We start from the raw sequence: 13,175 nt of genomic DNA, 5'->3' as shown, positions 1-13,175 counted from the left end.
AATTCATTTTATATTTTAATTTATTTAAATATAAAATTTATTGAGCAATGTATAATTTCGTGACATTTAACCGGTTAACCATATCGTTAAACACGTTTTGTCACTTTGGTTCGTATATTTGTCAAATTTAGATCCTTCACATCTATTAAGCAAACGTTTTACATAGAATCTAACTTACTTATCAACTAGAGACATGTTGATACAAAAATTAAGTTTGTTGCGTTTAAATGATGTTATATGCTAATTTCACAAACCGGTGATGGTTCGTAGTCATACATCATAACGAAATTTATCAATAGTTACTTGTTTTATGTTTCACAATAACTTATTTGAATAAAAGAGGTTAAATTCCTTCAACCATTCTTGATAAAATACTCATATTGCTTAATAATCAAAACATAGCATCGCACGATCGTTCCTATTTTTACCAATTGTTACATTCTCCCCCCCGTTAAAAGAATTTCGCCCCGAAATTCAACTTGTAAACGGGATATCACTAAACAATTGGGGGTGTTTCTTTTTTTATTTTTTTATTTATTTATTTTTTTCATTTGATTATCGCGTTCCCTAGTGAATTCAGGTCCTCGCTTGGCGTTCCAACGGGCCTTCACTATGGGTATGCGGCTTTGTTTCGTCCTTTTGACCTCCTGATCCATGATTTCCACCGGTTCTTCGATGAAGTTTAGACTCCCGTTGATTTCAATTTCATCCAGTGGAATAACAAGAGTCTCATTAGACAAGCTCTTCTTCCGATCCTGGGATGCCTTCAATCATTCACAAGTTTGAACAATCTTCTCTGTAGTTTCTCGTATGATCTGGGGGCTGGTGAGAGTGTTGTTAGGAACTTGCCTGTTAGCTATTTGTGTGTCACCTACCTCATCCCATCAAAGAGGTGATCTACACTTGCTTTTGTAGAGAGCTTCGAATGATGCGACTTTGATGTTAATGTAATGGTTGTTGTTGTATAAGGATTCGATGAATGGTTCTTCCGCTTTGTCTGTCAGTTTGAGGGTGATATTAAGGACTTCTTTAACGAATACCGAAAACACGAGGCGAATCGCCTGTCCCTTATCCAAAATGATAGATAGTGGTATACAATGCAGTATCGCAATTTTCTTGTGATATGCTCCTGTCAGCTTTTCTATTTTTCTTTGTATCCTTGGTCGGTAGAAAGTGTGTGGGTTTGGTTGATTTGTCTACGATCGCTCAAGTCGTAGCATGTCCATCCACTGTCCTGGGTAACTTGTCATGGAGTTCATGGTATGACTCATAACTGATTCATCTATCATCTCTTTGTGTTTATAAGTCGTATATAATTAAGATTGAAAAGACAGTCGAATCGGTGATTTTATTCTAAGCCCACATCCAAACAAGGAAAAGGATTTAAAGCGGAATTACCAACCCTAAGTCCGTAGAATCTTAATTATATAGGGCTCCAAGTTATGAATTTTCTAAGAAATTCCTTAAACACGATGGATTTTTAATAAATAATAAAAAAATAATTTCGGAATTTGCCGACGGAGTCTAAACGAAAGTTGTAGAGCGTAGTCTCACCTAAGCGAGGATATAAAGACCATCGAAAACGGAGTTCGTATGAAGAAGATATGAATTTTTGAAGTTTATTAAATAAATTAATTATTTATTTTATTCAAAATTCGGATATTATCCGAAGGGGAGTCAGCGTCCTCATCCGAGGTACGCGCTGCGTACCCCTGTACGCCCCGCGTAACCGAGAGGATTGGCCTCTGATCGTCCACGTCGCGCTATCCGAAGAAACTGACCCATCCGACCCGTCCGAAGCCCCGACCCGTCCGACCCGACGTCCCATCCGACCCGCGTACCCAGCAACCCGTCCCATCCGAACCGAGGCAGTCGAGGCTTCGGTCATGCATGACGTACGCGTACGCGCTGCGTACGAGCGTACGCCCCGCGTACCGAGGCAGACCAGCCTTACTATAAATAGGATGCGAGGGTTTCCAAAGAAAGGGTTCATTTCTCTTCTCTCTCTCTCAACTTTGCCTCGTTTTCCGTGTCCGTTCAAACCCGAAGCTCTGGTCTTTTTGGCTCAAGTCCCGAAGGTCGATTTTACTCCCGAGATTCCCGAGAATCCCGAGGAAAATCCGTTTCCCGAGACGAAACTCTGCCCGGTTTTCCATCTCGCTATCTCCAAAACTTTCAAGTGAGTTTCATACCCCTTAATCAACCTTTTTAATTATTCTAAATACTTTTATATGCTTTCAAGGGGGGGATTACAAGTAAAACACACGAGTATTATCGTGTGTTACATAAAGAAACTCTTTTATATACTGTTATATATTCAAATCACATACGATTTATAAACATTTAAAGGAACTTTTATATATATATAACATATGTCAAAATAGCATTTTACCTTTTTAAAATATAATGTTGTTGTAATGCATGTATAAACTAAACTGTTCTTAGATTTTTCTTGTCTATCCTAGACTCTACACCAAAAATCTATACTTTCATAAACAAGTGATTCCTTTTCTCAATATTTCTAAACAAACAAGACACACTTTTAGGAAACTATAATAGTTATAGTTTTACGAACAGATTTCTAACTCTTATGTACTAGAAACACATATTTCAAGAAGTTTACTTTCGTATACAAGAACAAACGTAACATTTTAACAAGTAGATCTGTTTTTATACCACGGTTTTGTGAGACACTAACTTCATGTACGTTCGAGTACACATTTCAAGTCCTGTATTATATACCAGAATCCCTTGGAGGGGGAGCGTGGTGTTTGTGTATAGATCTATACGGGCTTGACAACCCGCGCCCTGACTGTTAGCTACAGTCCACCGTTTGGGGTGACAAACGTCATAACATTCCAACGCCTGAAGAACGTTGTGTATAGGCATTCAGAGTCAATAGTATGGTTATAAAACTCACAAAGGGTATTAAAAACACATTGATTTACGAGGTTTTCAAACATATTGGTTATTTTACACTTACATACATTTTTAGAAACAAACATTGGTCTTGAGAGAAGGCTACTTTTATACTAGTAGAAAATATAGGATTTTCTAGAAACAAACAAACAAGGACAAAACATTTCATTTCATACAAAAATTTTCATTTAATACTTATGAATCTCACCAGCTTAAATGCTGATCTACTCTTTCAAAATTACTTGTATGTCCCAGGGATTCAGTAATTTCAGGTACTAATATGCTTTTGAACAAGAGATGCTGCGGCGCCAGTTTAATCTCATATTTTGACATCATATTGTAATTGGTTTTGAACATGTAACTTTTGACAAATGTAAACTTTCAATTATATATATGATGGTTGTATTGCTTTCTTTACTATGTATTCATTTGTTACGTTACCACATGAAGTCATCCGCCCCCGAACGTTTCCGCCGTTCAGGTTTGGGGGTGTGACATAGAAGTACTCCAAATAGGAGTTTACGGCCTCAAGGACATTTCCCCTTGGAGTTTACGGCCGTAAACTCCCTTGGGGTGTTTCCTTTGTTGCTTTCAAGCCTCTTGTACTAGTGGGATGTGTTCTAGACTTTTAATCCTAGCATGTGAAGGCCTTAGGCACACCTTAGTGCCCTTTTTAGGAGTTTACGGCCCAAGAACCATGTCTTGGCCGTAAACTCACTTGTTTAGGTGATTTTGGTGTGGTTTGGTCCTTCCATTTAGTGGGTACATTTTCTTGTAAAGGTCTAGGCCCTTAGGTGTCATGAAAACACCCTTTGTGACCATTTACATGGAGTTTACGGCCTAGGAGAGTTCTGGGCCGTAAACTCACTTTCATTTGTGTCATTTGATGTGTTTAAGACCTTAAGCTATTTGGGGAAATAACCTAGATGCAAGTCTTAAAGTCCTTAAGTCCTCGAATCACCATTTAAGGCTAGGAAATGGAGTTTACGGCCTAAGAGAGTTCTGGGCCGTAAAATCCCAATCTTGGGTGGTTTTGTGTGTGTTTTCATGTCCCTAACATGTATACCTAATGTTCTAAGGCCTTATCCTAGCACCAATGTCAGTTTTGGCTTTGTTTCGAGAGTTTACCGCCCAAGAACACCTTGGGGAGTAAACTCCTAGATCTCATGATTTAGCCATCTAAATCATGTTTTAAGCATCTAATATGTATTCTAACACTACTAGAAAGAGTTACTCACAATCTGGGATAAAAACCCGAAGATCTGTCAGAGAGAAAATGGACTGTAATATTTTGACAGAAAATATTTTTATTCTCGAACTTGGACTGTAACATTATGAAACTTGAAATGTCCAAATTTCACAAACTCAGGAGCATCCACTCTCCTGATATCTCCTAAAGTGTAAGCCCTAATGTACACAAACTTGTTCAGAAAAGTCCGAAAATTACTGAAATTGGTTTGGCTTCTATTGAATAGATATTGTTCGTACAAATGGAAATTTCGGGTTGTCACAATTCAGTAGCTCTGAGTCGGAATCGTTCAGAAGTTACTGTTCATTCATAGGCTTCGCATCCACATTTCTTCGCATTCACACACATGATAACTAAGGTTGAGTTTAACGTTCCTTTTTGTGTTTTAACATTTTTTTATTTTGATTCTTTTCATTTTCGAAAAATCAAAAATCCAAAAAGATTTTATTTTGTTATGTTTTTATTTTTGAAAAATTCAAAACTCACAAAAATATTTTTTTTTTGTTTGTTCTTTAAGCATTGTGTGTTTTGAGTTTAGTCCAGGGCTTAATGTGAAGAGGTCATGCTTATATGTTTCTATGGGAAGGTATCATTTCTTTCAACTTTGTACTAGTTAGGATGTCCCTAGAAGCATGTTGCAGCATGTTGACTCAAGCCTCATATGACTCTATGTGAGAGAAAAGAAAGCCTTAATGAAATTATCACATGAAAATTTCTTCCCAATAAGGCTTGTATTCGCATTAGTCAAGAGAGCTACCTTACTCTTCTCATATGAGTTAAGAGTTTTCTGTTTGGTCCACAAATAACAGAGGTACACTCGATCTTATAACCAATCTTTTTCATCACAAAATTCTTCACACAAATCACACACAAAGATGTATGTCCGAGAGGTCTCTAATCAAACCCATCGAGACTTAGATATACAAAAATTTTGTGTTTATGATCTGACATCATGAATCCGTGATGAAAGTGAAACCCAAACATCCTACACTTTAAGGAATTGACGGGGAACATTGTTCCATAAATTGACGAAACTTTTGTTTCTGTACCACAATTCGAAACTCAAAATCATATTCACTTCGCATGTGTGGTCTTGATCAAACATTCGCAACCCAAGATGTTTGTTACCCAACAAGATCCAGTACAACAATTTTTTTGAATATGATTTCAGTGTGAGTTTCATTCGCATATCTTAGTCATGATAAATATTTTCAAAAGCAGACTTGTCACTGACTACACTAGTCATACAAGTAATTTCAGTTACAATTTCTCACCTTATGTTAAGGTTGATATGTAATGAAGTTTTAAACCAACCTAACACTCACTTTTTAAAAGAAGCCCTTTGATACTTATCAAAAAGTATTTGATTGTAATTCACGGGAACATACACAAGTTGTTGATCATCTCTCATGATGATTAATGAAGCAACCTTTGTCTGGGGTTTTACTGCCTTTGTGTCAAATTGTATTTTTGACATCACAAAATTCCAAAAAAAAATTTAACTTGTTTCTCATCTTATTTCTTTGACTCACATGCACTCACGAAATCCTTGAGGTTCTAAGTAATACCAACTTAGGTTGAAGATTTCGCAAGTCTGGCATATGACTTCGCTTCTCATCCCAAAAGCGAAAGAGCCTAGCCTCCATACGAAGGGTCATAACGGTTACAATTCCATAAAGCAGATATGACAGGCTATGTATACGTAACGTATGGTATTCTGCCCCATTTTCTAGGAGAAGTGACTATTGCTTTTTGATGCATGGTTACCTTTTGCAGTAATGGTCCGATTTTCAAGGTGCCACATCGGATATCATTAAATGCATCCCGCTTTAATTTCAAATTGAACCGGGTTACCTATAAAAGGGGGTTCAAGATCATTGTATACGGTTACGCGAACAAACAAACACACTCCTAAATTTCTTCATCTTCTTCATCTTCATCTTTTTCAAACCCTAAAAATGGCTGGTACTCAATCCAACACTGATGAAGTTCTCTCACAATCTCTCATGAAGATCCAAAGCACCAACTATCAAGTCGATCCTAATGTCTCATCCTACCCATAAGGATTGAAGATGTTGATAGTTGCACTAAAAAGATCTCCACTGTCCACCGCCATGTTTAGTTCTTTCTCAGTTCCGATGACATGGTTGTCCATGGCAGCATTAACGGCATCCTACAACTATGCCACTGACGTGATTACATTCAACCTGATGAACAACAAAAGGGTTCGACTTACGAAGAAAATGTTCATTGAGTTCTTGAACATTCCCAATAAACCTCCATTTTTCAAACCCATCAATTCCCAAATCATTTTCATGTTTAATGAAATGGGACATCAACCATCTCTTGAGAAGATCAGTGATTTCAGGAAGTCTGGTTTGCCCTGCATATGGAACTTTCTCTTTGGTATTTTTCTAAGATGCTTAACAGGGAGGAATGTTGGTCTTGACAGGGGTCGTATGGAAGTTTATGTGATGGTAATGAGTCTCTACTATGATATCAATGTTGACTATGGCACTCAATTGTGGAAGGAGTTTGTCAAAAGTCTGGAAAACATCAATGTTGAGAAGGGATCGTGTGCTCGTTACTGGAGTTTAATTCTTCAAAAGGTGTATGAAAAAGAAGGAATCCAGGTTCCTGATGATGGAGAGGTTGCAGAATTTTCATTATACCAATTTCCAAAAGTGGTTGAAGATGATGAAAATATCTTCCCAAACATAGCACGCATTCCGGATGTGATGCTTCGCAAAGTGCCCTCCACACACAAAGTCTTGGTGCGCTACATGCAAACATTTGATCTAGCTGTGCAGACTGGAATCTTGTTGGAAGTCACTGCCGAAACCTCCAAGAAGAAGAAGAATACTAAGAAGGAAGAGAAAGTTCAATCTTCAAAACAAAATCAAGTCGAAGAGGTTGAGAAAGAAGAAACTTCGACAAAATCGAAGAAGGAGATTATACCCTCCAAATCTGGGGTACTGAAGAAGATTCGCAAATCTTCTCCCATTCACAAAACCGAAGTAAGCAGTAAGGGGTGACATTTCGCAGTGTTCCATCTCTTGTTTCTCCAGGATCAAAGAGGAAAAGAGCTCAGGATGTTGCGAAACATATGCAACAAACACTTTTAAAGAAATGAAAGGTTATCATTCGCAATGAGTCTTCTGATGAAGAAATTGTTCCAGAGACTCCACCTGTTTCTACACCGGTAACCGATTCTCTTCCACTCGTTTCAATTACACCTACTTCGCAAATTTCTACCACACAATCCATTCCACTTGAAATAGTCACTACCAAATCAGGTTCTGAGGAGGTACCTATTTCTGATAAGGTTGTCAACGTATCTGATATTGGGGCACCTATCACAAGTGTTGAAACCAACCTGCCCATTAGCCTATCTGCTACATATCCTATTTCATCTGTGATAGTCTCTACTTCCTCACCACCGTTTTCACTTCCAACTCCTACACTTTCTACCTCATCCATTTTTGACCATCCTCTACAACATCCATTCACAACCTTATTTCCATCACAATCACCCGAAACTCCTCAACCTTCGCAACCCATGTCCGATGATGAAATCGAAGGAGGAGGTTTTGGAGGAATGTTTGAGGCTTTACACTTCGATTCAGAGGAGGAGGAGATACCTGATCATAAGCTTATGTCAGGAAAGCAATTCAAAATCCTGAATCGAAAGTTGAATGCCATTATTCAGTCACAAGCTGATTCTGGTACAAAGTCTTCTATATCAGGATTGGAGGTTGAAGCTATGATCAAAGCTGCTAAAAAGAAAATACTTGAAAAAGTTGATCACTCAGACAAGAACAATGAGCTTCGCATTAAAGCTCAAGGGAGTTCGTTCAATGAAGTTGTCAATGAGTTGAAAACTGTTACAAAAGAACGTCATGTTCTTTTTGTGCAGGATGTCAAGAAGGTCAGGGAGGATGTGAATCTTAAAGTTGAAGAATTGAAGAATGAAATTGCAAAAGAACTTCAAGCAATTAATTCTCAACATTTGGAGGTCCAACAGAAGGTTGATGTAGTTGTTACCGATCTTCACAAACTACTTGCTGATTCTCAATCTCCTGCTCCGATTCTCGAAGCCAACCAAAAAGAAAACAAGGAGAAATTTGATCAGTTGATTCAGTTGGTGACTGAGTTGAAAACTTTGGTTTCGCAACCTACATCTCAGACCATTCTCACTCCTGAATTCTTGTCTCTCAAATTCAATACTTTGGAACAAGCAATTCAGAAGGCACTTGCTCCTATTATGAACTTTACCTCTTTACTACCGAAGAATGCCCCACCTGCTTTCACAGGGGTTCAAGGGGGAGAGAAGAATACAAGTAAAGAGGATGATGCGAAGACTATGGGGAAGGTGATATCCACTCAACTCAAAACTACTTTGCCAGTATTCACGAAGCCAATTTCTTCAACTATAACAACAACAAGACCAGTTACCAAAGGTATTACAATTGGGTCAAAAGAAGGAGGAAGCTCAAGTGCGAAACCTTCAACAGATGATGTGGGCAAAGGCAAAGGGATAGCGTATGAAAAATCAAAAGAGGAAAAGAAAGCAGAAGCAGAGGCTGAGATGGAAAAGTTGAGACAGGTTCAGAGCATCATGAGGCAGAGGGCAAGTGATCCATCAACGATGAATAAGGGAGATCCTGCGAAGTTATATTCGTATGAAACAATTGAATCCAAAGTGATGGGAAATCACTTGTATGAGTTCGAGAAAAAGCCAAGGAAGAGTTATGATGTTGCGAACTCAGATAGAAGCCAACTTGATTTTCCAATAAACGAAATGATGTTTATTACGGCGCGGTACAAAATAAGTGAAAAGTTTGATAATGCTGATGAATACACTTATTTGAAGATAAGATTTCATGTTGTACTAGCGAAGGATCAAGAGGAGGTGTGGTCATTAATGAAGATCAAGAAAGTTTTAACAATTAAGAAGGATGTGATGTTCGAAGACATGCTTCAGAACTTTCGATATTTTGTGGTTCGATCAGACAACAAGGCATTCGACTTCACTATTGCTGATTTTCCCTTAATGAATCTTAATGATCTCATTCAAGTGGCATCCATTCTCAAAGACATGCAAGAAAACAAGCTGAAAGGACATGATACTGATGTGTTTAGATTTGGTTTTGCACATATCAAAATTTTCATAGATAACTATTATGATTGTTTGGCATTGACTGATGAAGAACTTGCAGCGGGTCTTGGAAGAAAAGTTACTGTTGCTTGGGAATCAACCTTACCTCAAACAGAGTTAAGGAAGTATGCTGATGGAGAAATCTTCCTGAAACCTTTTGGAATGGTTTTCGCAGGAAAGGATACGAAAGGGAAGCCCAATAAATTTTTGTTCAAGGTCTCGGAAATTGAAAGATATACTTCTTCGCAATATACGAATTTTATTGTTCGTATGAATAACTGCAAGAAGAACAATGAAGGAGACAAGAAGGAGCTTAAGAAGATAATTACTTGGTATTCTGAAATTCAAAGAACAATGCACTCAGCTATTCAACATCTTACGAACTGAATAGTTTCGACTGTTTACAAAGGGGGAGAATGTAGAGTCTAAGTGTTGTAAAAGTCGAAATGTTTTGTTTCTTTGTTTTCGCATGTTAGTTATTTTACTAAGTCATATTTTGTGCGAAGCGTATTGGTCTAGACTTAGTATATTTTTTGTACACTCAGGTTTCCTATAAATAGGGACTAAGGTTAGAAGTAGAAAGAATTTTTTTTAAGAGCTTTTAAACTCGAGTATTCTTTCTGTTTAAAGCATTGTAATCAGTCTTCATCAATATAAGATCTGATTAATATTTACTCGTTGTGTTCTTACTTTTCAATCATTTCAATCATAATTGCTATCATAATCTCGATAACAATTCTCTTCAATGTTGTTGTTCTCATTCGTGCAGCCTTCTTTTCTCCGATTCGTTGTCTGTCACTCCACCGGTATCGCCAATTGGTAGCATCGTCGCCGCTAGCGTCGAATGTTAGCCCCGCCACTGCCTCTGCTTCATGTCACTGCCCTTTCATCGTCCATCCGATCGTCGTCCTCCACCAAGGGTGAGGTTGCAGCTGCATTGTAGGTGTTTCCGCATGTGTGTGTGCGTGTTTCAATATATGCCGGTGTGTGTATGTGTGTTTGTTTGCCGGAAATCAAATAGGAACCCACGATGGTTGCCGACCATGGTGGTTGTCGCCGTCCTACTGCCACCAGCCACCACCTCGGGTGGTTGTATGCGTGAGTGTGTGTGTGTGTGTTGGATTAACGTTTCATGTGAATCGGAATGCTTTAGATATTATATTGGCTTAACAATTTATAACTCTTGCCATTAAAAGTGGTGGTTGTCGCCTCCCATCGCCAACCACCACTCCCCGAGGTGGCAGTGGGTCGTGCCTGACTTGCTAAACATTAAAATTCCTAAGCATCTAACTTTAGTCCGAGTGGTATGTTTTGGGGTTGGAAACCCTAATTAGAGTTTAGAAAACCCTAATGTCAAGAAAACCCTAGTTTTGGAATTTTGTCGGGACCTGTGTTGAACTGTTAATTGAACTTTCATTATACAAGTAATGCCCTACGATTAACTTAATGCATTATTGGACTTAATGAATTAAGTCCTTAAGGGGTTAAGTTTGGAACACTAACCCTAGTTATGATTTTATGTGGAAAACCCTAGAATCGGGAGCTCTATTTTGGACAATGATCGGGCGCGTATTTAGGCTATTGTTTGGATTATTATTATACCCGAGAGTGACTAAGTCAGACCTTAATCAGTCCTACCCTTAGGTGATTAAGTTCTTAATGGGTTAAATGTCCTTACTTAACCCTAATCGTCATTTTATGTGGAACCCTAATTGTCATTTCATGTGAGGTAGTCACTATTGCAGGTGACTATGACCTGTGATCGGGTCTAGACTCAAGTATATTCCTATAGTTGATTGGAAGTAAGTTGAAGATGGTAGAGTTCTTTGTTGCTACAGTGGTTACCTACACGCATATCGAGGTGAGTTTCGCCTCATTGTAACCGTAGGTCGAAGGCACCAATGTTGTCCCACTAGTCTTGGTTATCTGTTAGTAAAGGGATGCCTTAGGGACTGTATATAGTCATGTAGGGTGGACTGAGGACTCTTGATCTAAGATCTCTTACATGTTCCTTGTTTGGTTGTGGTTCTAGAGAATGATCACATGTCCGAGTGACTATCTCACCTCTGAGTATATACGGCGATGCATTCCTTGGATTGTTGATATTTAGTATGTTGCTATGTTGTAGTGACCTATTAGATCTGTGTTCTAGTATCGAGTATGATACTATGTTGTAGTGATATGTTAGATCTGTCTCCTAGTATTAAGTATGTTGCTTTGTTATAATAATCTGTAGAATTGTATGTTATATGTGCTTGTTGATTATCATCTATGGAGTGCCCTTAAGGACTATCTGTGGTCATGTAGGATAGTCTGAGAACTCTTGGTCTAGTCTCTCTTGCATGTTTCTTGTTTGGTTGTGGCTTTAGAGTAGGATCATCTGTTCGAGTGGCTATCTCACCCATGGTTACTTATGGTTACGCATTCTATAGAGGTTAGCTGGTAGCATGATTGTATGTTGTGAGAGTATTAGTAGGAGGTAGTAAGTTGTATGATTGTTGTTTTCATGTATTATGTGCCTACTTAATCCTGATTGTTTATATGTCGACATTTCGTCTTTGGTTTGGGTTGAGGCGGTCCTTTTTTGTGTCATTCGAGTGGCTATCTCACCCCTGGTTACTTATGGTTACGCATTCTATAGAGGTTAGCTGGTAGCATGATTGTATATTGTGAGAGGACTAGTAGGCGGTAGTAAGTTGTATGATTGTTGTTTTCATGTATTATGTGCCTACTTAATCCTGATTGTTTATATGTCGACATGTCGTGTTTGGTTTGGGTTGAGGCAGTCCTTCTTTGTGTCGTAGCTCAAGATACCAGGTGTGGTTCGGCTATAAGCTGAAGGCACGGAGGCTTGGGAAGAGCGATTGGGGTTAGGCGATAGGCCAACAAACCCTGGGTATTCCAACCCGATGGTTGATTGGACCTACTATATATTGGCATTCCAACCTGGTGTATTCCATCCCGATGATGACTGGACCCAGAGGTTGACTGGGCCCGAGGTATTCCAACCCGATGGTTGACTGGACTTGACATGTTTGATTATATATGTTATTCATTTGTCTATTGTTTCAGGTATCATCGGTGGCTATGGGAAGGTGAAGGCGGGATTATACACACTCATCAACAGCATTGAGGATTTCGCATTTTCTATGATACTCTGACTTTTAACAAATGTAATTTGGAATAAACGGTTTTCTTAATAATGGATTTATAAATTGGAAAGTTTTACCTTAATAAAAATGAAAAATTTTGGTTGTGAAAATGGGACGTTACACGGACCCTCAATCTACGACAACCATCAATCCACCCTTTTTAAGCTTTGCCAAACATTCGTTGTCCACGCGTACAGAGTTTGAACGACTTAGTAATTGTGTAATCAAACTACCTCCTGATGCATTACTAAATTGTTTCCACTCCATATTACGGTCTAATATATAACATGAACTAGCCATCCTTCAACCCACTAATATTAACCAAGCCACCGCCCTCGCGAAGCTAATCAAGTACAAAAGCAACAACATCTGTTTTAGTCCATGATACACTAGTAGTCCCCGACCCTTCAACTTTTCTATTTTCATCCCTATAACCACCACTCCAACTCCATCACCATCAACCGAACTATTATCGACATCAACCAAAACACCAACAACCTTACCATTCACAAAACTCTCCCAGAAGCATTGCAAAAAAGTTGTGTCATCGGCTTATGCTTTCGATGCCCGGAGAAATTTCACCGGGGAACAAATGTAACCCTCCATAGTTCCTTTTAATTGTAGATAATGAAGGCAACAACTATACATCAGATGAGACACTTCTAAGCACCACAAATCTACCTTTGAACTCCACCTT

The sequence above is a fragment of the Lactuca serriola genome, chromosome 7, assembly GCF_051521515.1.
Source record: "Lactuca serriola cultivar US96UC23 chromosome 7, Lser_US96UC23_V15, whole genome shotgun sequence".
NCBI classification, from domain to species: domain Eukaryota; kingdom Viridiplantae; phylum Streptophyta; class Magnoliopsida; order Asterales; family Asteraceae; genus Lactuca; species Lactuca serriola.
Note: the sequence above shows the minus strand (reverse complement) of the source record.